This window comes from Macaca fascicularis, chromosome 8 (assembly GCF_037993035.2).
Source record: "Macaca fascicularis isolate 582-1 chromosome 8, T2T-MFA8v1.1".
In the NCBI taxonomy this organism is placed as follows: domain Eukaryota; kingdom Metazoa; phylum Chordata; class Mammalia; order Primates; family Cercopithecidae; genus Macaca; species Macaca fascicularis.
In genome coordinates, this window is record NC_088382.1 from 43,922,340 (window position 1) to 43,947,443 (window position 25,104).

The following is a 25,104-nucleotide window of genomic DNA, read 5'->3' on the forward strand; positions in this document are numbered from 1 at the left end:
CCAACCCTGGCAGCAGGAGCCAGTTGCTATGGGACAAATCTGTTAACTTTCGTGCATAAGAACTGCTAACCAGAGTCTCAGCTGTTCCCCCCTCCCTTCAAGCAAAACAGTGTCAGCAGAACCCCTGTCCTACAAGAAAAAAAAAAAAAAAAGAAAAGAAAAAAGCCTATGGAGGCAGAACTCACTAGGAAAAAAAGTAAACCAAAAGCAAAACAAACTCAAACTTCATCATAGAAAAATGGCTTACACCCTGGGTTCTACAACTGGGGTCTGTAGCACGTACCCCTAGTGCTTCAGAATTTCTATTTTAGGAACGAATCCTTTCTTCTTGGTATTCTGCCATCCTCCCTAAAACTGTTGAACTCTCCCTTGGGTTTATTTAGTTATTTTTCAAAAAAGCAAGTTGGGAAACATTAAGTCTGTCACTGGAGAAAGAACAATGCTGGGAAGGAGGGAACTGGTTTCACGGTGGTGGCTTTGGCAGGGCACCTCTTCCAGAGCTCTAGCCCGGAGGCTGGATGGCCAGCAACAGGTGCACATTTGATAGCAAAGGAGCGGCCTTGAAGAGGGGCTCGGAAACCTCAGCGCACTTCAGGAAGAAGCCTGGGGAACTGTGAAGCACATCTCACCTTGAAGTCTTCCCAAGATGGCAAAAAGGTATTACTTTTAAGATGGGCCCCCAGCAGTCCTTCTTCGCATGGATCAGGACTCCACCTACAGTTCTGGCCAGATGGAAGCCATCCCTGGTGTGAGAAGGCAGCAATTGCTCATCACAGCAGAGAGGAGTGAGCAGTGGTGAGACTGAAAGGGAACAAGTGCAGAGTGAGGAAGTAGTATCTACAGGACATTTGAGGAAGGAGGCATAGGCTGTGGGTTCAGAAGCTTTAGGGAATGGCAGCTGCCAAATGCCAGCATTAACTGAGGAAAAGAATGCATTCCTGGGAGGCCGAGGCAGGTGGATCACCTGAGGTCAGCAGTTCGAGACCAGCCTTACCAACATGACGAAACCCCATCTCCACTGAAAATACAAAAATTAGCTGGGCATGGTGGTGGGCACCTGTAATCACAACTACTCGGGAGGCTGAGGCAGGAGAATTGCTTGAACCTGAGAGACTGAGGTTGCAGTGAGCCGAGATCCCGCCATTGCACTCCAACCTGGGCAACAGAATAAGACTCCATCTCAAAAAAAAAAGAAAAAAAAAAGAATATATCCCAAAGCATGCTATGCTTTGGTCCTAGGGTGAAGCCTGCATTTATGGAAAGTATCTTATCCCCTGATGCACTAGTTGTTGCTCCAAGACCCAAAGAAACTTGACTGATAACCAAACAGGAGAGAAAAAGGAATAAAAACCTGGAATGTTACCATTTAGGAACAGAAGAGTAACATCCTGACAGTCTGTTCTCCACAGGGAAACACTGAGATGTATCACAGAAGGTCATGTTTATTCCAGGATTACCAATCATAAAAATTAGAGATACCCCTGAAATACATAAGGCTTATAGCCTTGAAACTGAGAAAAGTGTTCTTTGGTTTTTTTTTTTTCCCTGAGTATATGCATTTTCTCTTTTTATTTTTCTTTTTAAATTTTTTTATTATACTTTAAGTTCTAGGGTACATGTGCACAACGTGCAGCTTTGTTACATATGTATATATGTGCCATGTTGGTGTGCTGCACCCATTAACTCATCATTTATATTAGGTATATCTCCTAATGCAATCCCTTCCCCCTCCCCCCACCCCACGACAGGCCCTGGTGTGTGATGTTCCCCTTCCTGTGTCCAAATGTTCTCATTGCTCAATTCCCACCTGTGAGTGAGAACATGTGGTGTTTGGTTTTTTGTCCTTGCAATAGTTTGCTGAGAATGATGGTTTCCAGCTTCATCCATGTCCCTACAAAGGACATGAAATCATCCTTTTTTATGGTTGCATAGTATTCCATGGTGTATATGTGCCACATTTTCTTAATCCAGTCTATCACTGATGGACATTTGGGTTGGTTCCAAGTCTTTGCTATTGTGAATAGTGTCACAATAAACATATGTGTGCATGTGTCTTTGTAGCAGCATGATTTATAAGCTTTTGGGTATATACCCAGTAATGGGATAGCTGGGTCAAATGGTATTTCTAGTTCTAGATCCTTGAGGAATCACCACACTGTCTTCCACATTGATTGAACTAGTTTACAGTCCCACCAACAGTGTAAAAGAGTTCCTATTTCTCCACATCCTCTCTAGCACCTGTTGTTTCCTGACTTTTTAATGATTGTCATTCTAACTGGTGTGAGATGGTATCTCATTGTGGTTTTGATCTGCATTTCTCTGATTGCCAGTGATGATGATGATGATGATTTCTCATGTGTCTGTTTGCTGCATAAATGTCTTCTTTTGAGAAGTGTCTGTTCATATACTTTGCCCACTTTTTGATGGGGTTGTGTGTTTTTTCTTGTACATTTGTTTGAGTTATTTGTAGATTCTGGATATTAGCCCTTTGTCAGATGAGTAGATTGCAAAAATTTTCTCCCATTCTGTAGGTTGCCTGTTCACTCTGATGGTAGTTTCTTTTGCTGTACAGAAGCTCTTTAGTTTAATTAGATCCCATTTGTCAATTTTGGCTTTCATTGCCATTGCTTTTGGTGTTTTAGACATGAAGTCCTTGCCCATGCCTACGTCCTGAATGGTATTGCCTAGGTTTTCTTCTAGGGTTTTTATGATTTTAGGTCTAACATTTAAGTCTTTAATCCATCTTGAATTAAGTTTTGTATAAGGAGTAAGGAAAGGATCCAGTTTCAGCTTTCTACTTCTGGCTAGTCAATTTTCCGAGCACCATTTATTAAACAGCGAATCCTTTTCCCATTTCTTGTTTTTGTCAGGTTTGTCAAAGATCACATGGTTGTAGATGTGTGGTATTATTTCTGAGGGCTCTGTTCTGTTCCATTGGTCTATATCTCTGTTTTGGTACCAGTACCATGCTGTTTTGGTTACTGTAGCCTTGTAATATAGTTTGAAGTCAGGTAGCGTGATGCCTCCAGCTTTGTTCTTTTGGCTTAGGATTGTCTTGGCAATGCGGGCTCTTTTTTGCTTCCATATGAACTTTAAAGTAGTTTTTTCCAATTCTGCGAAGAAAGTCATTGGTAGCTTGATGGGGATGGCATTAAATCTATAAATTACCTTGGGCAGTATGGACATTTTCATGATATTGATTCTTCCTATCCCTGAGCATGGAATGTTCTTCCATTTGTTTGTGACCTCTTTCATTTCATTGAGTATGCTTTGTAGTTCTTCTCAAAGAGGTCCTTCCAATTCCTTGTAAGTTGGATTCCTAGGTATTTTATTCTCTTTGAAGCAGTTGTGAATGGGAGTTCACTCATGATTTGGCTCTCTGTTTGTCTGTTATTGGTGTATAAGAATGCTTGTGACTTTTGCACATTGATTTTGTATTCTGAGACTTTGCTGAAGTTGCTTATCAGCTTAAGGAGATTTTGGGCAGAGACAATGGGGTTTTCTAAATATACGATCCTGTCATCTGCAAACAGGGATGATTTGACTTCCTCTTTTCCTAACTGAATACTCTTTTTTTCTTTCTCCTGCCTGATTGCCCTGACCAGAACTTCTAATACTATGTTGAATAGGAGTGGTAAGAGAGGGCATCCCTGTCTTGTGCCAGTTTTCAAAGGGAATGCTTCCAGTTTTTGCCCATTCAGTACGATATTGGCTGTGCATTTGTCATAAATAGTTCTTATTATTTTGAGATACATCTCATCAATACCTAATTTATTGAGTGTTTTTAGCATGAAGGACTCTTGACTTTTATCAAAGGCCTTTTCTGCATCTGTTGAGATAATCATGTGGTTTTTGTCATTGGTTCTGTTTCTGTGATGGATTATGTTTATTGATTTGTGTATATTGAACCAGCCTTGCATCTCAGGGATGAAGCCCACTTGATTATGGTGGATAAGCTTTTTGATGTGCTGCTGGATTTGGTTTGCCAGTATCTTATTGAAGATTTTTGCATCGATGTTCATCAGGTATATTGGTCTAAAATTTTCTTTTTTTGTTGTGTCTCTGCCAGGCTTTGGTATTAGGATGATGCTGGCCTCATAAAATGAGTTAGGGAGGATTCCCTCTTTTTCTATTGGTTGGAATAGTTTCAGAAGGAATGGTACCAGCTCCTCCTTGTATCTCTGGTAGAATTTGGCTGTGAATCCATCTGATCCTGCACTTTTTTTGGTTGGTAGGCTATTAATTATTGCCTCAATTTCAGAGCCTGTTATTGGTCGATTCAGGGATTCAACTTCTTCCTGGTTTAGTCTTGGGAGGGTGTAAGTGTCCAGGAATTTATCCATTTCTTCTAGGTTTTCTAGTTTATTTGCACAGAGGTGTTTATAGTATTCTCTGATGGTAGTTTGTATTACTGTGGGATCAGTGGTGATACCCCTTTATCATTTTTTATTGTGTCTATTTGATTCTTCTCTCTTTTCTTCTTTATTAGTCTTGCTAGCGGTCTATCAATTTTGCTGATCTTTTTAAAAACCATCTCCTGGATTCACTGATTTTTTTGCAGGGTATTTTGTGTCTCTATCTCCTCCAGTTCTGCTCTGATCTTAGTTATTTCTTGCCTTCTGCTAGCTTTTGAATGTGTTTGCTCTTGCTTCTCTAGTTCTTTTAATCGAGATGTTAGGGTGTCAATTTTAGATCTTTCCTGCTTTCTCTTGTGGGCATTCAGTGCTATAAATTTCCCTCTACACACTGCTTTAAATGTGTCCCAGCAATTCTGGTATGTTGTATCTTTGTTCTCATTGGTCTCAAAGAACATCTTTATTTCTACCTTCATTTTGTTATGTACCCAGTAGTTGTTCAGGAATAGGTTGTTCAGTTTCCATGTAGTTGAGCAGTTTTGAGTGAGTTTCTTAATCCTGTGTTCTGGTTTGATTGCACTGTGGTCTGAGAGACAGTTTGTTATAATTTCTGTTCTTTTACATTTGCTGAGGAGTGCTTTACTTCTAACTATGTGGTCAATTTTGGAATAAGTGCGATGTGGTGCTGAGAAGAATTTATATTCTGATGATTTGGGGTAGAGAGTTCTGTAGATATCGATTCAGTCTGGTTGGTCAGAGCTAAGTTCAATTCCTAGAAATCCTTGTTAACTTTCTGTCTCGTTGATCTGTCTAATGTTCACAGTGAGTTGTTAAAGTCTCCCATTATTATTGTGTGGGAATCTAAGTCTCTTTGTAGGTCTCTAAAGACTTGTTTTATGAATCTGCATGCTCCTGTATTGGGTGCATATATATTTAGAATAGTTAGCTCTTCTTGTTGAATTGATCCCTTTACCATTATGTAATGGTCTTCTTTGTCTCTTTTGATCTTTGTTGGTTAAAGTCTGTTTTTATCAAATACTAGGATGGCAACCTCTGCCTTTTTTTTTGTTTTCCATTTGCTTGGTAGATCTTCCTCCTTCCCTTTATTTTGAGCCTATGTGTGGCTCTGCACGTGATATGGGTCTCCTGAATACAGCACACTGATGGGTCTTGACTGTTTATCCAATTTGCCAATCTGTGTCTTTTAATTGGAGCATTTAGTCCCTTTACATTTAAGGTTAATATTGTTATGTGTGAATTTGATCCCATCATTATGATGTTAGCTGGTTACTTTGCTCATTAGTTGATGCAGTTTCTTCCTAGCGTTGATGGTCTTTACATTTTGGCATGTTTTTGCAGTGACCGGTACCCATTGCTCCTTTCCATCTTTAGTGCTTCCTTCAGGATCTCTGGTAGGGGAGGCCTGGTGGTGACAAAATCTCTCACCATTTGCTTGTCTGTAAAGGATTTTATTTCTCCTTCATTTATGAAGCTTAGTTTGGCTGGATATGAAATTCTGAGTTGAAAATTCTTTTCATTGAATATTGGCCCCGACTCTCTTCTGGCTTGTAGAGTTTCTGCCGAGAGATCTACTATTAGTCTGATGGGCTTCCCTTTGTGGGTAACCCGACCTTTCTCTCTGGCTGCCCTTAACATTTTTTCCTTCATTTCAACTTTGGTGAATCTGACAATTATGTGTCTTTGAGTTGCTCTTCTGACGGAGTATCTTTGTGGTGTTCTCTGTATTTCCTGAATTTGAATGTTGGCCTGCCTTGCTAGGTTGGGGAAGTTCTCCTGGATAATATCCTGCAGCGTCTTTTCCAATTTGTTTCCATTTTCCCCATCACTTTCAGGTACACCAATGAGACATAGATTTGGTCTTTTCACATAATCCCATATTTCTTGGAGGCTTTGTTCATTTCTTTTTACTCTTTTTCTCTAAACGCCTCTTCTCACTTCATTTCATTCATTTGATCTTCCATCACTGATACCCTTTCTTCCAGTTGCTCGAATCGGCTACTGAAGCTTGTGCATTCATCACATAGTTCTTGTGCCATGGTTTTAAGCTCCATCCAGTCATTTAAGGACTTCTCTACACTCGTTATTCTAGTTAGCCATTTGTCTAATCTTTTTTCAAGGTTTTTAGCTTCTTTGTGATGGTTTCGAACTTCCTCCTTTAGCTCGGAGAAGTTTGATCGTCTGAAGCCTTCTTCTCTCAACTCATCAAAGTCATTCTCTGTCCAGATTTGTTCCGTTGCTGGCGAGGAGCTGCGTTCCTTTGGAGGCGGAGAGGCCCTCTGTTAGAATTTTCAGCTTTTCTGCTCTGTTTTTCCCCATCTTTGTGGTTTTATCTACCTTTGGTCTTTGATGATGGTGACATACAGATGGGGTTTTGGTGTGGATGTCCTTTCTGTTTGTTAGTTTTCCTTCTAACAGTCAGGACCTTCAGCTGCAGGTCTGTTGGAGCTTGCTGGAGCTCCACTCCAGACATTGTTTGCCTGGGTATCAGCAGTGGATGCTGCAGAACAGCAAATATTGATGAACAGCAAATGTTGCTGCCTGATTGTTCCTCTGGAAGCTTTGCCTCAGAGGGGTACCCAGCCATGTGAGGTGTCAGTCTGCCCCTACTGGGGGATGCCTCCCAGTTAGACTACTCAGGGTTCAGGGACCCACTTGAGGAGGCAGCCTGTCTGTTCTCAGATCTCAAACTCTGTGCTGGGAGAACCACTACTCTCTTCAAAGCTTCAAATGTCAGACTGGGACATTTAAGTCTGCAGAGGTTTCTGCTGCCTTTTGTTTGGCTATGCCCTGCCCCCAGAGTTGGAGTCCACAGAGGCAGGCAGGCCTCCTTGAGCTGCAGTGGGCTCCACCCAGTTCCAGCTTCCCAGCTGCTTTGTTTACCTACTCAAGCCTCAGCAATGGTGGACATCCCTTCCCCAGCCTTGCTGCTGCCTTGCAGTTCGATCTCAGACTGCTGTGCTAGCAATGAGTGAGGCTCCATAGGCGTGGGACCCTCCGAGCCAGGCGCGTGATATAATCTCCTGGTATGCCCTTTGCTAAGATCATTGGAAAATGCAGTATTAAGGTGGGAGTGACCCGATTTTCCAGGTGCCGTCTGTCATAACTTCCCTTGGCTAGGAAAGGGAATTCCCTGATCCCTTGTGCTTCCTGGGTGAGGCAATGCCTCGCCCTGTTTTGGCTCATGCTCGGTGGGCTGCACCCACTTTCCTGCACCCACTGTCCAGCAAGCCCCAGTGAGATGAACCCAGTACCTCAGTTGGAAATGCAGAAATCACACATCTTCTGTGTCTGTCTCATGCTGGCAGCTCTAGACTGGAGCTGTTCTTATTTAGCCATCTTGGAATTGCCCCCCATGTTCTTCATTTACTAATGTGTAATTATTCCACTTCTCCCAGTGGATCGGACATACAAAGTTATGATTGCTTCAGTCAATTGAGAATGGCAGAAGGGATTCTATGCCATAAGTCATAAAAAGCCAAACAGCTTCCACCTGATTCAATTAGGGGCCTCCCTCTCAGAATCCAGAAACTCCACTAAGAGATGCTCCAGCCACATAGTGATGCCATGTGCAGGTATTTTAAGTCTTCAAGTAATGCTAGCCTAGTTATCAGATATGTGAGGAAAGAAGGCCTGAGTTTATTTCAGATCCCAGCTATTTAAGTCACCCTAGCTAAGGCCTCATTGAGCAGGGACCATGAGTGATTTGCCATGAAAATTTAGGATAGAAATCTGGATGGGCATGGTGATTCATTCCTATAATTCCAGTGCTTTGGGAGGCCAAGGCAGAAGAATCCCTTGAGGCCAGGAGTTTGAGGCCAGCCTGGGCAACATACTGACACCTCCTCTCTACAAAGAAACAAAAATTAGCTGGACATGGTGGTGCATGCCTGTAGACCTAACTACTTCGGAGGTAGAGGCAGGAGGATTCCTTTAGCCCAGGAGGTTGACGCTGCAATGAGCTATGATTGTGCCACCATACTCTAGCCTGGGTGACAGAGTGAGACCTTGACTTAAAAAAAAAAAAAAAAAAAAGAAAGAAACATAAAAAACTCCCAAAACAAAAATAACAGAAGTATGAAATGGTGTACAGTAACTATCTATGTATTTGTTATCTAGGATTTGTTGTTTGTTTAATGTACAAAAATTAAAGGGAATTATTATTCATCTTGGTAAATATGATACAGTTATTTTTATGTTTTCCATTTTTTGCATTATGAATATAATGCCAAGATAAATATGATGAAATGTGAAATAGTGTTCCTAGGTAACACTATTTTTATTTTTCCTAAGTGCCACATATTGTTCTAACACTTTGAACTTTAATAAGTAGTTTAATCCTCACATTCTCATACATTTGTTATTTTTACCCTCATTTCACAAAAAAAAAAAAAATAGAATCTGAAGCATAAAGTGGTTAAGCAGGTTTTCAAAAAATGATGCATGGTAGATAGTACAGCTGAGATTTTAACCTAGGCATTACCCATTTCTAGACCCCTACATTTTGTTGACTCTGTGACTGTCACAATGGCACATTAAAAATGCTAATCATCTGTGGTCTCATAAAACAAATGCCATTCTGCCAGCAGGTGACAGTTTGGAAATGACGCAGGACTATATGGAGTCCTTTTCATCCCTCATCATCACCCTCTGAATTAGGAGAACTGATAGATAGTTCACCTGTTTCAGGAAGTCATTAAAAAATATTAAATAGGACGGTCAACTCAGACAGTAGAGAGGCTGGTCAGAAGGTGTAGCTCAAATCTTCCTGCAGAGCAGTCAGGCTCAGATAGAATCGAGGGACAGAGCTCTTTCTAGAAGAAAACCATTTCTTTCCAGTCCTGAAATAAGTCCCATCTGCAGTTTCCACTTCCCATGGGCATTTATGTCTTCAAGATCATGTCTTCCATTATCTGCCAGCTCCCCATGCAATCATAGGTGAGAGAACTGCTTCCTAGGTCTCTAGTTTCACAGTTTTTTTCTGAGAGGTTGATTTTTTGGGTACATTTAAAAAATCTGTATATGTCTATTTTTTGGATAAGTAACATGTGAAAATGAGAAAATAAAAATAAAATCACAAATCAGAAGGACCAACTTGTGATTTTGGTTCTGGGCATAACTAGCAGAATTACTTTAAACTTACCATTTCCCTTTGGTGGGCCTATGTTTGCTCATCTCTAATATGAAGGTTCATCCCATTAATTCAAGCAGAAAACATTTTTAAAGTGTCTCTTGTGTGCCAAACACAATAAAAGGCACTGGGGAAATGAAGGGGGAAGACCCAGTGCTGATCTCCATGCAGCTTAAAGGGTATTTGTTTTTCTACAGTAGGGTACTGCACATAACATAACTGACATCAGTGCGATGATAATTTTTTTGGTTGGGGGAAAGGCATGTAAGAATTTGGGATAGATAATTCCCAAAGTTCTTTTATTTAGGTATAATTTTCAAAATAGTTAACAAAGGGTAAAGGAATGCATTGCCAAGTCCAAAAATATGCACCACTATCATGCACCAGCTGACTATTGACTCTGCCTCTAAAGTTATAGCAAACACTGCTTTTTGCCTCATTTCTTCTTTGCTAACAATGCTCAGTTTTGTTCAAGTGGAAATGTGCCAGGTACCAGGAGATGAACTGTGGTTGTTCTCAGTTGAGCATCTGGATACCATCTCCTCTGTGAGTGATTGATATAGGGGATATATTGGCTCAATTCAGACCAGTGAAATGTAAGATAAAGTCTGCTGGAGAGCTTCCGGGAAATATTTTTCTCCTAGATGAAATGAGAGGGTCACAAGAAGAACCCTCTCTCACTTGCTGTTTTACTCACTGCTTGCTCTCTCCGAGACCCCTGGTCACTCTCCTAATTCCTACCTTTGGGCACAGTCATATGAAGATTTTATATCCAGTATTGAAGTAGTCACTTGGCAATATCAAGAGAATGGCAAGAAAATCTCAGACATATCCACCAGCTCTGACTCGGAGGTGCTGTACCCATTTAGAATCCAAATGCCTCTAGATTTATTATTAAGTAAAAAATACATATCGCATCACTTAAACCACTCAGTCGAATTTTCTATTATTTGCTGCTAAATACATTCTTAACTCATGCAGTGGTATAATATTTTCTGGCACTGAACTTCCTATTTATGAGCAAGAGGATCTCGTGTAAAGTGAAGACTCTAATTTTATCTTTTAGGCATACCTCGCTCAGAGGTTCCTCTAGGCTGGCATATTTTGAAGGTTTAACTTTTTAAATCAATCGCTCCGAGAGGACTCCCTCTTCCCTTCTAGGACTGCCCCGTTTTCCCCAGGACTGCTCTAGTGGCATGGCTCTTTGATGCTATGTGAAAAGGCCATGTCAACAAAGGCCTCTTTGTTCCCGGGTGGGAATTCCAGGCTCGGCAAGGGTCGAACGTGGCATACTAGATTTAGACATAGGTTCTTTTACCCTCCAGCCTCTCACATTTCTATCCTATTCTGACCCTTGCTGAGAAGAGATTGCTTAAAATAATATTTTTTTAAAGTTATGCTAAGAAACGGTAAATATCCTACAAATAATTTTTTTAACGTTTGCTTTACTTCAGAAAGTAAAAGATCTTATATGCTAAGCCCAACTCACATCAGATCCAGACCCATTCTCTTCAGGATTCTGAGTTGACAGAGATAGGGGAAGCCATGCAACTGTGCTTGAGTTACCCGAAACACCAAGCTCAGGGTTTTAAAATTGTAAATGTAGATTCAGTAGGTCTCAGTGGATAAGGAATCTGAACTACATTTAAAAATAATAGAGAACTCTTACAGGAACAAAGTGTCTCTGAGGTTAGGGAATGTACGGGATTATGGCAAGTTTAGACGTTGCACATAGTGTGAAAGTTGTGAAACTTCAGTAGCTACTTGCTCTGGAGTGATTTTTTTTGGCAGATTGGAAACTGCTGAGAAAGCATGTGCTAAATTATTGACCACCTGGCAGAAAAAGAACGGAAGGACTCCCAGCTTTTGATGAGGTTAGAAATATTTTTACATCATTGAAGAGAGGAGGGTGTCATGAGGTGAAATACATTTTGTAAGGCTTGAGCAAGTGCTGGTGGGAATCTCATAAACCTCAGCTCTGCCAACCCACTTCATGCATTTTGAGAGACCTAAGGGATTCACCCTGTTATTTTGATTCATTCAGATGGTAGAGAACAGAAGTTGCCCAAAATCAGAGAAACTAACAGCAAGGAGAATCAGGACCAGGCAAAGAAGCAGAAAATATTGCACAGAAGCAAATTTATAAGTTTCTCCAAAAACAAGTAAAGTGTGAACTTCTTGGCCGGGCATGGTGGCTCGTGCCTGTAATCCTAGCATTTTAGGAGGCCAAGACGGGTAGATTGTCTGAGCTCAGGAGTTTGAGACCAGCCTGGCAACACAGTGAAACCCATCTGTACTAAAATACAAAAGAAATTAACCTGGCGTGGCAGTGTGTGCCTGTAGTCCCAGCTACTGGGGAGGCTGAGGCAGGAGAATTGCTTGAACTCGGGAGGCGGAGGTTGCAGTGAGTCAAAATCGCACCACTGCACTCCAGCTTGGATGACAGAGTGAGACTCCATTGCTGAAAAAAAAAAAAAAAAAAAAAAAGAGTGAACTTCTTAGGCAGATTCCTGGAGTCTCCTTTGTCAAGGGAGGCCCCATCTCTACTTCCAGAGAGAGAGAAAGCACTTGTGAAAGATGGCACCGTGGAAAAATTTGGAGGTGCCAGTGTAATTGGACAAACGGCTGGGACCTCACCATAGAACCAGTCAAGCCTCAAGAAGCAATTGCTGCTATTCTACATGCCTGCCCAAGCCTACTCCATCAGGGGGATTTGAGTGCCTTCTTCATGAGTTAGTGGAGTCACCTAAAACAGGGAGAGGTATGGCCAGCAGAGCTGGAGAGCAAGTATCAGGTATTTACATATCCCAAATAGCTGTGAATGACATTGAGTCCACATTCAGCTACCACAGCTAGTGGGACCGCAATGATCTGAGCCTAGAAACATATCTTAGCTGGCTCCCTCCCTTCATACGCTTTCTTTTTTGTTTGTTTGTTTTTCTGAGACGGAGTCCCACTCTGTCTCCCAGGCTGGAGTGCAGTGGCACCATCTTGGCTAACTGCAACCTTCCGCCTCCCAGGTTCAAGAGATTCTCCTGCCTTAGCCTCCTGAGTAGCTGGGATTATAGGGGCAGCCACCATGCCCAACTAATTTTTGAATTTTTAGTAGAGACGGGGTTTCACCATATTGGTCAGGCTGGTCTCAAACTCCTGACCTCATGATCTGCCCGCCTCAGCGTCCCAAAGTGCTGGGATTAGAGGCGTGAGCCACCAGGTCGGCCTTTATACACTTTCATACAGATATTTCCCCTAATAAAATTCTTGAGTGTTTAACCTGTCTTGGCATCTGTTTCTCAGAGAACCTGGACTAATGCAAGAATTTTCTAGATCATGCATTTTCAATGTGGGTGACATCACCACATTGATGAGGCATGGAGCTAAAAATTGGTTCTTGGGTGCACAAGAAAACTATGATATTATAATAGTTTGTGTCCCTCTAAAGGACCATGGTATATAAACAGATATACTGCTTCTCTGGTATTAAAATTTTATGGGGTTGGGTGGGAGGGATATATCTAAAAAGACTCCTTGTGGGGACATAATTTTAAAAGGTTGAGAAACTCTTCAAAATGAATAATTCTGCCAGAGAGCAGTGGTTTCAGAGCTTACATTAAAAATGTCTCTATGAATTCCTCATAGTCAAACCATATGTGAACTTGCCTCTCTGATTGTGAGGTGCAAATTAACCTCACCATCAGAGGAGATTAAAGGACCCAGAATAGATGAACTAGGACTGATTAATACACCCTGCCCCAAACTTAGGAGGTTTTAGATACTCAGTAAGACGCCAGTGGTTCTCAACATTAGCCCTAAGAAGTAAGAACTTCCCCACATGCTTATTGCTCCATCATGCCTGGACATATCCCAGGGCAACCCTCTGGAGATCTCTTTCTTGATAGCACAACCTTAAGTCTGTAACAATTATTAACTGGATAGCCAAGAGCACCTTGAAAAACTGTTGGAAGAGATTTCTTGATGGATCTCTTGCATTTCTGTACATTTTGTGATGAGGTATTGACAGTTTACTTCCTAAATACCTTAAAATGACATTTCTATAGCAAACAGCCTTTGAAGATGGAAATAGTGTCTCCCTGTAAGGAAGAGAGAATATCTGTTTCCTGACCAGGATAGTAAAGATAATGGGACCTCCAGATCAGGGGTTGGGCATGTTTGCTAGAAGCCTCCTTGTAAGATCTGGGGTTGACTAAACTTGGGACTCTTCAGACTCTTCATGGTCCTTAACAAAAGCATGACCAGGGAGGAATCTTGTCTTTCCTCAGTGAGGAAGTAGCAAACTGAGCAAGAAGATGGAGAGAATGACCAACACCCAGGATTGGGGATTCAATGGTGCTTTTTCTTTGAGAGAGACTGGTACTCATTCTCCTGCAACATCAGAGAAGAGTAAGTCACTTCCCATTGACCTTAACCTAGAAGCCCTAAAATCCAAGCTTGCAAAACCCAGATGATGCAGTCAGAATGAGAATGTGGTGAAGATGTAGCATAGTCTCTGCTCCACATTCCATGTGACTAGACGTTTATGGTGCTCTGATGCAAACATTCCTTCCCCTCAGCTCTATCTAACAACTACTGGAAGAAGAAGCAGAATCCCATTGTTCTGAAGATGGAAAAACTATACAGGACAACCAAGTGGCCAGGTCACCTCCATGTCTTTCATTGCATGATATCATCATTTGAGTGAAACAGTTTCTTTTAGTTTTATAACATATTAAAGCTATTCTAAGAGAAAATCAATAAACAAAAGAGAGTTCACTCTGTCTTGTAGATGCTCCATGTTGAAGAATGTGTGTATATTCTTCACACAGAACCAGGAGTTGTGGGAGAATAATGGTTTAATGGTGAAAGGGGGAGTATGAAAAAAAAAAAAGAAGTAGTAATGGGATCCCTATCCCAATGAACTTCCTAGAAATCCAGGGGGAAAGAAAAGGAAATTACAAGGAAACTTATACTGGACTTTAAAAGTGTTCATGATAAGTTACTATATAATTACTTCTATAATATATGTAATATATATTATATATAATATTACTATATTTTTTACTAAAATTTATTGAGGACCTACTATATTCCAGCCACTGTTCAAAATGCCCTATTAACTCAATTAACTTTATCAGCAGCACTCTGAGATAGGACCATTATTATTTCCATTTTATACATGGGAAAATGAAGTCACAAAGACAATAGCAACATGCCAAAGGTTAGAGAGTTAATAAGCTCCAACCCAGCAGTCTCATTTCCAAAGCCCACACTCTTGACTTTTCTAACACTCTACAGCTTCTCTAATATTCTATTTCTCCCTCCCAGATAATCCTAGTCCTCCATCTATCCTGGGCCCCAAAACTGTCAGAAGAGGAGTGTTCTGATAATTTTTAAAAATTCTTAAAGATAATGCTGAATCTCATTAAACTTTTCTTGATTTTATGGGGAATCCCAAATAACCTGTCATCATTCAGTTAAACAGATAATTCAGTTGTTCTCGACGTTCTGCCTGCAAACCAAGACAGCTGTGTATATCATCTTTGTGCCTGCTTATATGGCAATTTCTCTTGCCTTCCTTTCAATTAAGTTGGCTGGTATAATTTTTTTGTTGTTCTGATAAGTGAGGCAGTGTTATGTGAGATGCTAACATTAGGGGAAGCTGGGTGAAAGCTATATGAGAAGTCTTGTACTATCTTATTTCTCTGCTGTAAATCTAAAAGCATTTCAAAATAAAAAGTTAAAAAGTAAATGGTAGAGGATGTAGAGACTGGTGACTCTTACTGTGAATCTTCAGGCACACCATGGCTCTGCCACAAATTAGTCTATGACCTCACTTTTCCTTTCAGAGCCTCAGGTTCCTCATCTGCACTAGGCTGTCAGGATGACAACAGTCATATATGATCATTTTGTGAGGATTAGATTAAATAACGAATATTATGATTTTAGCAGACCACCTAGTAAGTGTTCAAAAAATTGTAGCTCTAACTATCATTATTACTACTGTAAATAGAGGCCTGTATCTGAATCCATGGAAGACTTCAGAGTCTTCTCTATAAAAACCCTAAAGCTACACATAAAATTGCCTATGTAGGCTCAAGTGCACTTCTCTGGGCAAAAAGTCTATAGATTTCATTAGATTATCAAAGAGGACCCTTCCAAAGTGATCTTAAGAACTCTTGGTTTACAATATCCGTGATGAACGTAGATACGAAAATCCTCAACAAAATACCAGCAAACAGAATCCAACAGTATATCAAGAAGATAAAACACAATGATCAGATGCATTTTATTCCAGGAATGCAAGGATGGTTCAACATATGGAAATCAATAAACGTGATTCATCACATAAATTGAGTAAAGGACAAAAATCATATAATCATCTCAACAGATGCAGCATTTGAGAAAATTCAGCATCTCTTCATGATAAAAACTCTCGGTAAACTAGGCATAGAAGGAACCTACTTCAAAATAAAAAGGCCATGTATAACAAACCCACAGCCAACATCATACTCAATGGAGAAAAGTTGAAAGATTCCCCCTAAGAACTAGAACAAGACAAAGATGTCCACTTTTGCCACTCCTATTCAACATAATACTGCAAGTCCTAGACAGAACAATCAGGCAAGAGAAAGAAATGAAAGGCATCCAAATTGAAAAACTGGAAGTCAGATTATCTCTGTTCACTGACAGTATGATCTTATACCTAGAAAATCCTGAAGCAAGCTTGTCTATCCTGTGACCCACGGGCTATATGTGGCCCAGGACAGCTTTGAATGAGGCCCAATATAAATGTGTAAAATTTCTTAAGACATTATGAGATTTATGTATGGACTTCTTTATTTCAAAGCTCATCAGTTATGGATAGTGTTAGTGTATTTTACATGCGACCCAAGACAATTCTTTTTACAGTGTGGCCCAGGGAAACCAAAAGATTGGTCATACCTGCTCTAAAGATTCCTCCAAAGACTCTCAGATTTGATAAATGAATTGGGTAAAGTTACAGGATAAAAAATCCACATACAAAAATCAGTAGCATTTATACACACCAATAATGATCAAGTTGAGAACCAAATCAAGAAGTCAATCCCACTTACAGTAGCCACAAAGAAAGAAAGAAAAAAATTAGGAATACATTTAACCAAGAAGGTGAAAGATCTCTACAAGGAAAACAATAAATTATTGATGAAAGAAATTGTAGATGACAAAAACAAATGGAAGAACATCCCATGCTCATGGACTGGAAGAATTAATATCATTAAAATGACCATGCTACCCAAAGCAATCTGCAGATTTAATACAATTCCTATAAACATACTTTCATGTTTCACACAATTAGAAAAAACAATTCTAAAATTCATGTGCAACCAAAGAAGAGCACTAATAGCTAAAGAAATCCTAAGTAAAAAGAACAAAGTTGGAGGCATCACACTAACTGACTTCAAATTATACTACAAGGCTATAATAATCAAAAGAGCATGGCACTGGTATGAAAGTAGACACAGAGATCAATGGAACAGAATAGTGAATCCAGAAGTAAAGCCACATATCTACAGTCAATTGATCTTTGGCAAAGTCAACCAAAACATACACAAAGGAAAGGGAACCCTTTTCAACAAGTAGTGCTGGGAAAACTGTATTGCTCTATGCAGAAGACCCAGATTAAAGGGTTAAATGTAAGACCTAAAACTACAAAAGTACTGGAAGAAAACCTAGGGAAAATTCTTTTGGACCTTGGTCTAGGCAAAGACCTTATGACTAACACTTCAAAAGTGCAAACCAAAAAAACAAAAATAGACAAATGAGACTCTATTAAACCAAAAAGCTTCTGCACAGCAAAGGAAATAGCCAACAGAGTGAACAGCCTGTCAGAATAGGAGAGAGCATTTGCAAACTATAGATCTGACAGGCAATTAATATCCAGAAATTACAAGGAATTCAAACAACTCAACAACAAAAAAAAATAACCCCACTAAAAAGTGGGTAAAGGACATGAATAGTCATTTTGTAAAGAAGACATACAAATGACCAATAAGCATATGAAAAATGTTCAGCCGGGCGCGGTGGCTCAAGCCTGTAATCCCAGCACTTTGGGAGGCCGAGACGGGCGGATCACGAGGTCAGGAGATCGAGACCATCCTGGCTAACACGGTGAAACCCCGTCTCTACTAAAAAAATACAAAAAAACTAGCCGGGCGAGGTGGCGGGCGCCTGTAGTCCCAGCTACTCGGGAGGCTGAGGCAGGAGAATGGCGTGAACCCAGGAGGCGGAGCCTACAGTGAGCCGAGATCGGGCCACTGCACTCCAGCATGGGCAAGAGTGCCAGACTCCACCTCAAAAAAAAAAAAAAAAAAAGAAAGAAAGAAAAACGTTCAACATCACGAGTCATCACAGAAATGCAAATTAGAACCACAATGTGATATCATCTTGAACCAGTGAGTATGGCTATTACTAAAATATCAAAAAATAATTTGGATAGGACAAATGGAAATTTTTACATATTGTTGGTAGGAATGTAAATTAGTACAACTTCTATGAAAAACAGTATGGAGAGTTTTCAAAAAACTATAAACAAAATTACCATTCAATCCAGCAATCCTACTATTGGGTAGGTATCCAAAGGAAAGGAAATCATTATATTAAATGATACCTGCACTCACATGTTTATCACAGAACTACTTATAATAGCAAAGATATAGAATTGAATTAAGTGTAAATCAATGGATGATTAAATAAAATGTGTTTTTTATATATACTGGAATAATATTCAGCCATTAAAAAGATGAAATCATGCTTTTTGCAGCAACATGGATGGAACTGGAGGCAATTGTATTAGGTGAAGTAACTCAGAAACAGAAAGTCAAATACCGCATGTTCTCACTTATAAGTGGAAGCTAAATAATGTGTATACATGAATATAGAGCATGGAATAATAGTCACTGGAGCCTCAGAAGGGTGGGTGAGTGAAAGGAGAGTAGGGATGAGAAATTACTTAATGGGTACACTGTACATTATGCAGGTGACAGTTACACTGAAAGCCCAGACTTTACCACTACACAAAACTACACTTGTACCCTTTGATTTTATTCCCATAAAAGTCAAATTTGAAAACAGAACTCCTGGTCTAAAAGAAGAGCTTTGAAGACTCTAAGGAGAAAAATGAGGGACTTCTCTCCAAAGCATATTTTGTGTTTTGGTTTTGTGTGTGTTTATGCAAGTGTGTGTTTGCTCAGTGACTGTGTTGCTCAAGTTTTTTCCACATATGGATTTATTTTCCCCTAGGACAGGTTTTGCCTGAAGGGGTGGGACAGAGCATAGGATTTCTGAAAGTGAAGGCGTGGGCATACAAGGGTCACCTCCTCAGGAAAGACTGACTGCACCTTCTGAAGGGGTGGCTTCCATCACTCTCAGTCTGCCTGCTTTACACTTCTTTTTTTTTTTTTTTTTTTTGATGTTTTTATTTTTTATTTTTTATTTTTATTTATTTATTTATTTATTTATTTATTTATTATTATTATACTTTAAGTTGTAGGGTACATGTGCATAACGTGCAGGTTTGTTACATATGTATACTTGTGCCATGTTGGTGTGCTGCACCCATCAACTCATCATTTACATCAGGTATAACTCCCAATGCAATCCCTCCCCCCTCCCCCCTCCCCCCTCCCCATGATAGGGCCCTGTGTGTGATGTTCCCCTTCCTGAGTCCAAGTGATCTTATTGTTCAGTTCCCACCTATGAGTGAGAACATGCGGTGTTTGGTTTTCTGTTCTTGCGATAGTTTGCTAAGAATGATGGTTTCCAGCTGCATCCATGTCCCTACAAAGGACGCAAACTCATCCTTTTTGATGGCTGCATAGTATTCCATGGTGTATATGTGCCACATTTTCTTAATCCAATCTGTCACTGATGGACATTTGGGTTGATTCCAAGTCTTTGCTATTGTGAATAGTGCTGCAATAAACATACGTGTGCATGTGTCTTTATAGCAGCATAATTTATAATCCTTTGGGTATATACCCAGTAATGGGATGGCTGGGTCATATGGTACATCTAGTTCTAGATCCTTGAGGAATCGCCATACTGTTTTCCATAATGGTTGAACTAGTTTACAATCCCACCAACAGTGTAAAAGTGTTCCTATTTCTCCACATCCTCTCTAGCACCTGTTGTTTCCTGACTTTTTAATGATCGCCATTCTAACTGGTGTGAGATGGTATCTCATTGTGGTTTTGATCTGCATTTCTCTGATGGCCAGTGATGATGAGCATTTTTTCATGTGTCTGTTGGCTGTATGAATGTCTTCTTTTGAGAAATGTCTGTTCATATCCTTTGCCCACTTTTTGATGGGGTTGTTTGTTTTTTTCTTGTAAATTTGTTTGAGTTCTTTGTAGGTTCTGGATATTAGCCCTTTGTCAGATGAGTAGATTGCAAAAATTTTCTCCCATTCTGTAGGTTGCCTGTTCACTCTGATGGTAGTTTCTTTTGCTGTGCAGAAGCTCTTTAGTTTAATGAGATCCCATTTGTCAATTTTGGCTTTTGCTGCCATTGCTTTTGGTGTTTTAGACATGAAGTCTTTGCCCATGCCTATGTCCTGAATGGTACTACCTAGGTTTTCCTCTAGGATTTTTACGGTATTAGGTCTAACATTTAAGTCTCTAATCCATCTTGAATTAATTTTCATATAAGGAGTAAGGAAAGGATCCAGTTTCAGCTTTCTACTTATGGCTAGCCAATTTTCCCAGCACCATTTATTAAATAGGGAATCCTTTCCCCATTTCTTGTTTCTCTCAGGTTTGTCAAAGATCAGATGGCTGTAGATGTGTGGTATTATTTCTGAGGACTCTGTTCTGTTCCATTGGTCTATATGTCTGTTTTGGTACCAGTACCATGCTGTTTTGGTTACTGTAGCCTTGTAGTATAGTTTGAAGTCAGGTAGCGTGATGCCTCCAGCTTTGTTCTTTTGACTTAGGATTGTCTTGGAGATGCGGGCTCTTTTTTGGTTCCATATGAACTTTAAAGCAGTTTTTTCCAATTCTGTGAAGAAACTCATTGGTAGCTTGATGGGGATGGCATTGAATCTATAAATTACCTTGGGCAGTATGGCCATTTTCACGATATTGATTCTTCCTATCCATGAGCATGGTATGTTCTTCCATTTGTTTGTGTCCTCTTTTATTTCACTGAGCAGTGGTTTGTAGTTCTCCTTGAAGAGGTCCTTTACATCCCTTGTAAGTTGGATTCCTAGGTATTTTATTCTCTTGAAGCAATTGTGAACGGAAGTTCATTCCTGATTTGGCTCTCTGTTTGTCTGTTACTGGTGTATAAGAATGCTTGTGATTTTTGCACATTAATTTTGTATCCTGAGACTTTGCTGAAGTTGCTTATCAGCTTAAGGAGATTTTGGGCTGAGACAATGGGGTTTTCTAAATATACAATCATGTCATCTGCAAACAGGGACAGTTTGACTTCTTCTTTTCCTAACTGAATACCCTTGATTTCTTTCTCTTGCCTGATTGCCCTAGCCAGAACTTCCAACACTATGTTGAATAGGAGTGGTGAGAGAGGGCATCCCTGTCTTGTGCCAGTTTTCAAAGGGAATGTTTCCAGTTTTTGCCCATTCAGTATGATATTGGCTGTGGGTTTGTCATAAATAGCTCTTATTATTTTGAGGTACGTTCCATCAATACCGAATTTATTGAGCGTTTTTAGCATGAAGGGCTGTTGAATTTTGTCAAAAGCCTTTTCTGCATCTATTGAGATAATCATGTGGTTCTTGTCTTTGGTTCTGTTTATATGCTGGATTATGTTTATTGATTTGCGAATGTGGAACCAGCCTTGCATCCCAGGGATGAAGCCCACTTGATCATGGTGGATAAGCTTTTTGATGTGTTGCTGAATCCGGTTTGCCAGTATTTTATGGAGGATTTTTGCATCGATGTTCATCAGGGATATTGGTCTAAAATTCTCTTTTTTTGTTGTGTCTCTGCCAAGCTTTGGTATCAGGATGATGTTGGCCTCATAAAATGAGTTAGGGAGGATTCCCTCTTTTTCTATTGATTGGAATAGTTTCAGAAGGAATGGTACCAACTCCTCCTTGTACCTCTGGTAGAATTCCGCTGTGAATCCATCTGGTCCTGGACTTTTTTTGGTTGGTAGGCTATTAATTATTGCCTCAATTTCAGAGCCTGCTATTGGTCTATTCAGGGATTCAACTTCTTCCTGGTTTAGTCTTGGAAGAGTGTAAGTGTCCAGGAAATTATCCATTTCTTCTAGATTTTCCAGTTTATTTGCGTAGAGGTGTTTATAGTATTCTCTGATGGTAGTTTGTATTTCTGTGGGGTCGGTGGTGATATCCCCTTTATCATTTTTAATTGCGTCGATTTGATTCTTCTCTCTTTTCTTCTTTATTAGTCTGGCTAGTGGTCTGTCAATTTTGTTGATCTTTTCAAAAAACCAACTCCTGGATTCATTGATTTTTTGGAGAGTTTTTTGTGTCTCTATCTCCTTCAGTTCTGCTCTGATCTTAGTTATTTCTAGCCTTCTGCTAGCTTTCGAATGTGTTTGCTCTTGCTTCTCTAGTTCTTTTAATTGTGATGTTAGAGTGTCAATTTTAGATCTTTCCAGCTTTCTCTTGTGGGCATTTAGTGCTATAAATTTCCCTCTACACACTGCTTTAAATGTGTCCCAGAGATTCTGGTATCTTGTGTCTTTGTTCTCATTGGTTTCAAAGAACATCTTTATTTCTGCCTTCATTTCGTTATGTACCCAGTAGTCATTCAGGAGCAGGTTGTTCAGTTTCCATGTAGTTGAGCGGTTTTGATTGAGTTTCTTAGTCCTGAGTTGTAGTTTGATTGCACTGTGGTCTGAGAGACAGTTTGTTATAATTTCCGTTCTTGTACATTTGCTGAGGAGTGCTTTACTTCCAATTACGTGGTCGATTTTGGAGTAAGTACGATGTGGTGCTGAGAAGAATGTGTATTCTGTTGATTTGGGGTGGAGAGTTCTATAGATGTCTATTAGGTCTGCTTGCTGCAGAGATGAGTTCAATTCCTGGAAACCCTTGTTAACTTTCTGTCTCGTTGATCTGTCTAATGTTGACAGTGGAGTGTTGAAGTCTCCCATTATTATTGTATGGGAGTCTAAGTCTCTTTGTAAGTCTCTAAGGACTTGCTTTATGAATCTGGGTGCTCCTGTATTGGGTGCATATATATTTAGGATAGTTAGCTCTTCCTGTTGAATTGATCCCTTTACCATTATGTAATGGCCTTCTTTGTCTCTTTTGATCTTTGATGGTTTAAGTCTGTTTTATCAGAGACTAGTATTGCAACCCCCGCTTTTTTTTTGTTCTCCATTTGCTTGGTAAATCTTCCTCCATCCCTTTATTTTGAGCCTATGTATGTCTCTGCATGTGAGATGGGTCTCCTGAATACAGCAGACTGATGGGTCTTGACTCTTTATCCAGTTTGCCAGTCTGTGTCTTTTAATTGGAGCATTTAGTCCATTTACATTTAAGGTTAAGATTGTTATGTGTGAACTTGATCCTGCCATTATGATATTAACTGGTTATTTTGCTCGTTAGTTGATGCAGTTTCTTCCTAGCCTCGATGGTCTTTACATTTTGGCATGTTTTTGCAATGGCTGGTACCGGTTGTTCCTTTCCATGTTTAGTGCTTCCTTCAGGGTCTCTTGTAAGGCAGGCCTAGTGGTGACAAAATCTCTAAGCATTTGCTTATCTGTAAAGGATTTTATTTCTCCTTCACTTATGAAACTTAGTTTGGCTGGATATGAAATTCTGGGTTTAAAATTCTTTAAGAATGTTGAATATTGGCCCCCACTCTCTTCTGGCTTGGAGAGTTTCTGCCGAGAGATCTGCTGTTAGTCTGATGGGCTTCCCTTTGTGGGTAACCCGACCTTTCTCTCTGGCTGCCCTTAAGATTTTTTCCTTCATTTCAACTTTGGTGAATCTGGCAATTATGTGTCTTGGAGTTGCTCTTCTCGAGGAGTATCTTTGTGGCGTTCTCTGTATTTCCTGGATTTGAATGTTGGCCTGCCCTACTAGGTTGGGGAAGTTCTCCTGGATGATATCCTGAAGAGTGTTTTCCAACTTGGTTCCATTTTCCCCCTCACTTTCAGGCACCCCAATCAGACGTAGATTTGGTCTTTTTACATAATCCCATACTTCTTGCAGGCTTTGTTCATTTCTTTTTCTTCTTTTTTCTTTTAGTTTCTCTTCTCGCTACATTTCATTCATTTGATCCTCAATTGCAGATACTCTTTCTTCCAGTTGATCGAGTCGGTTACTGAAGCTTGTGCATTTGTCACGTATTTCTCGTGTCATGGTTTTCATCTCTTTCATTTCGTTTATGACCTTCTCTGCATTAATTACTCTAGCCATCAATTCTTCCACTTTTTTTTCAAGATTTTTAGTTTCTTTGCGCTGGGTACGTAATTCCTCCTTTAGCTCTGAGAAATTTGATGGACTGAAGCCTTCTTCTCTCATCTCGTCAAACTCATTCTCCGTCCAGCTTTGATCCGTTGCTGGCGATGAGCTGCGCTCCTTTGCCGGGGGAGATGCGCTCTTATTTTTTGAATTTCCAGCTTTTCTGCCCTGCTTTTTCCCCATCTTTGTGGTTTTATCTGCCTCTGGTCTTTGATGATGGTGATGTACTGATGGGGTTTTGGTGTAGGTATCCTTCCTGTTTGATAGTTTTCCTTCTAACAGTCAGGACCCTCAGCTGTAGGTCTGTTGGAGATTGCTTGAGGTCCACTCCAGACCCTGTTTGCCTGGGTATCAGCAGCAGAGGCTGCAGAAGATAGAATATTTCTGAACAGCGAGTATACCTGTCTGATTCTTGCTTTGGAAGCTTCCTCTCAGGGGTGTACTCCACCCTGTGAGGTGTGGGGTGTCAGACTGCCCCTAGTGGGGGATGTCTCCCAGTTAGGCTACTCAGGGGTCAGGGACCCACTTGAGCAGGGAGTCTGTCCCTTCTCAGATCTCAACCTCCGTGTTGGGAGATCCACTGCTCTCTTCAAAGCTGTCAGACAGAGTCGTTTGCATCTGCAGAGGTTTCGGCTGTGTTTGTTATTGCCCTGTCCCCAGAGGTGGAGTCTACAGAGACAGGCAGGTTTCCTTGAGCTGCTGTGAGCTCCACCCACTTCGAGCTTCCCAGCAGCTTTGTTTACCTACTTAAGCCTCAGCAATGGCGGGCGCCCCTCCCCCAGCCTCGCTGCTGCCTTGCCGGTAGATCACAGACTGCTGTGCTAGCAATGAGGGAGGCTCCGTGGGTGTGGGACCCTGCCGGCCAGGTGTGGGATATGATCTCCTGGTGTGCCTGTTTGCTTAAAGAGCAGTATTGGGGTGGGAGTTACCCGATTTTCCAGGTGTTGTGTGTCTCAGTTCCCCTGGCTAGGAAAAGGGATTCCCTTCCCCCTTGTGCTTCCCAGGTGAGGCAATGCCTCGCCCTGCTTCAGCTCTCGCTGGTCGGGCTGCAGCAGCTGACCAGCACCGATCGTCCGGCACTCCCCAGTGAGATGAACCCAGTACCTCAGTTGAAAATGCAGAAATCACCGGTCTGTGTCGCTCGCGCTGGGAGTTGGAGACTG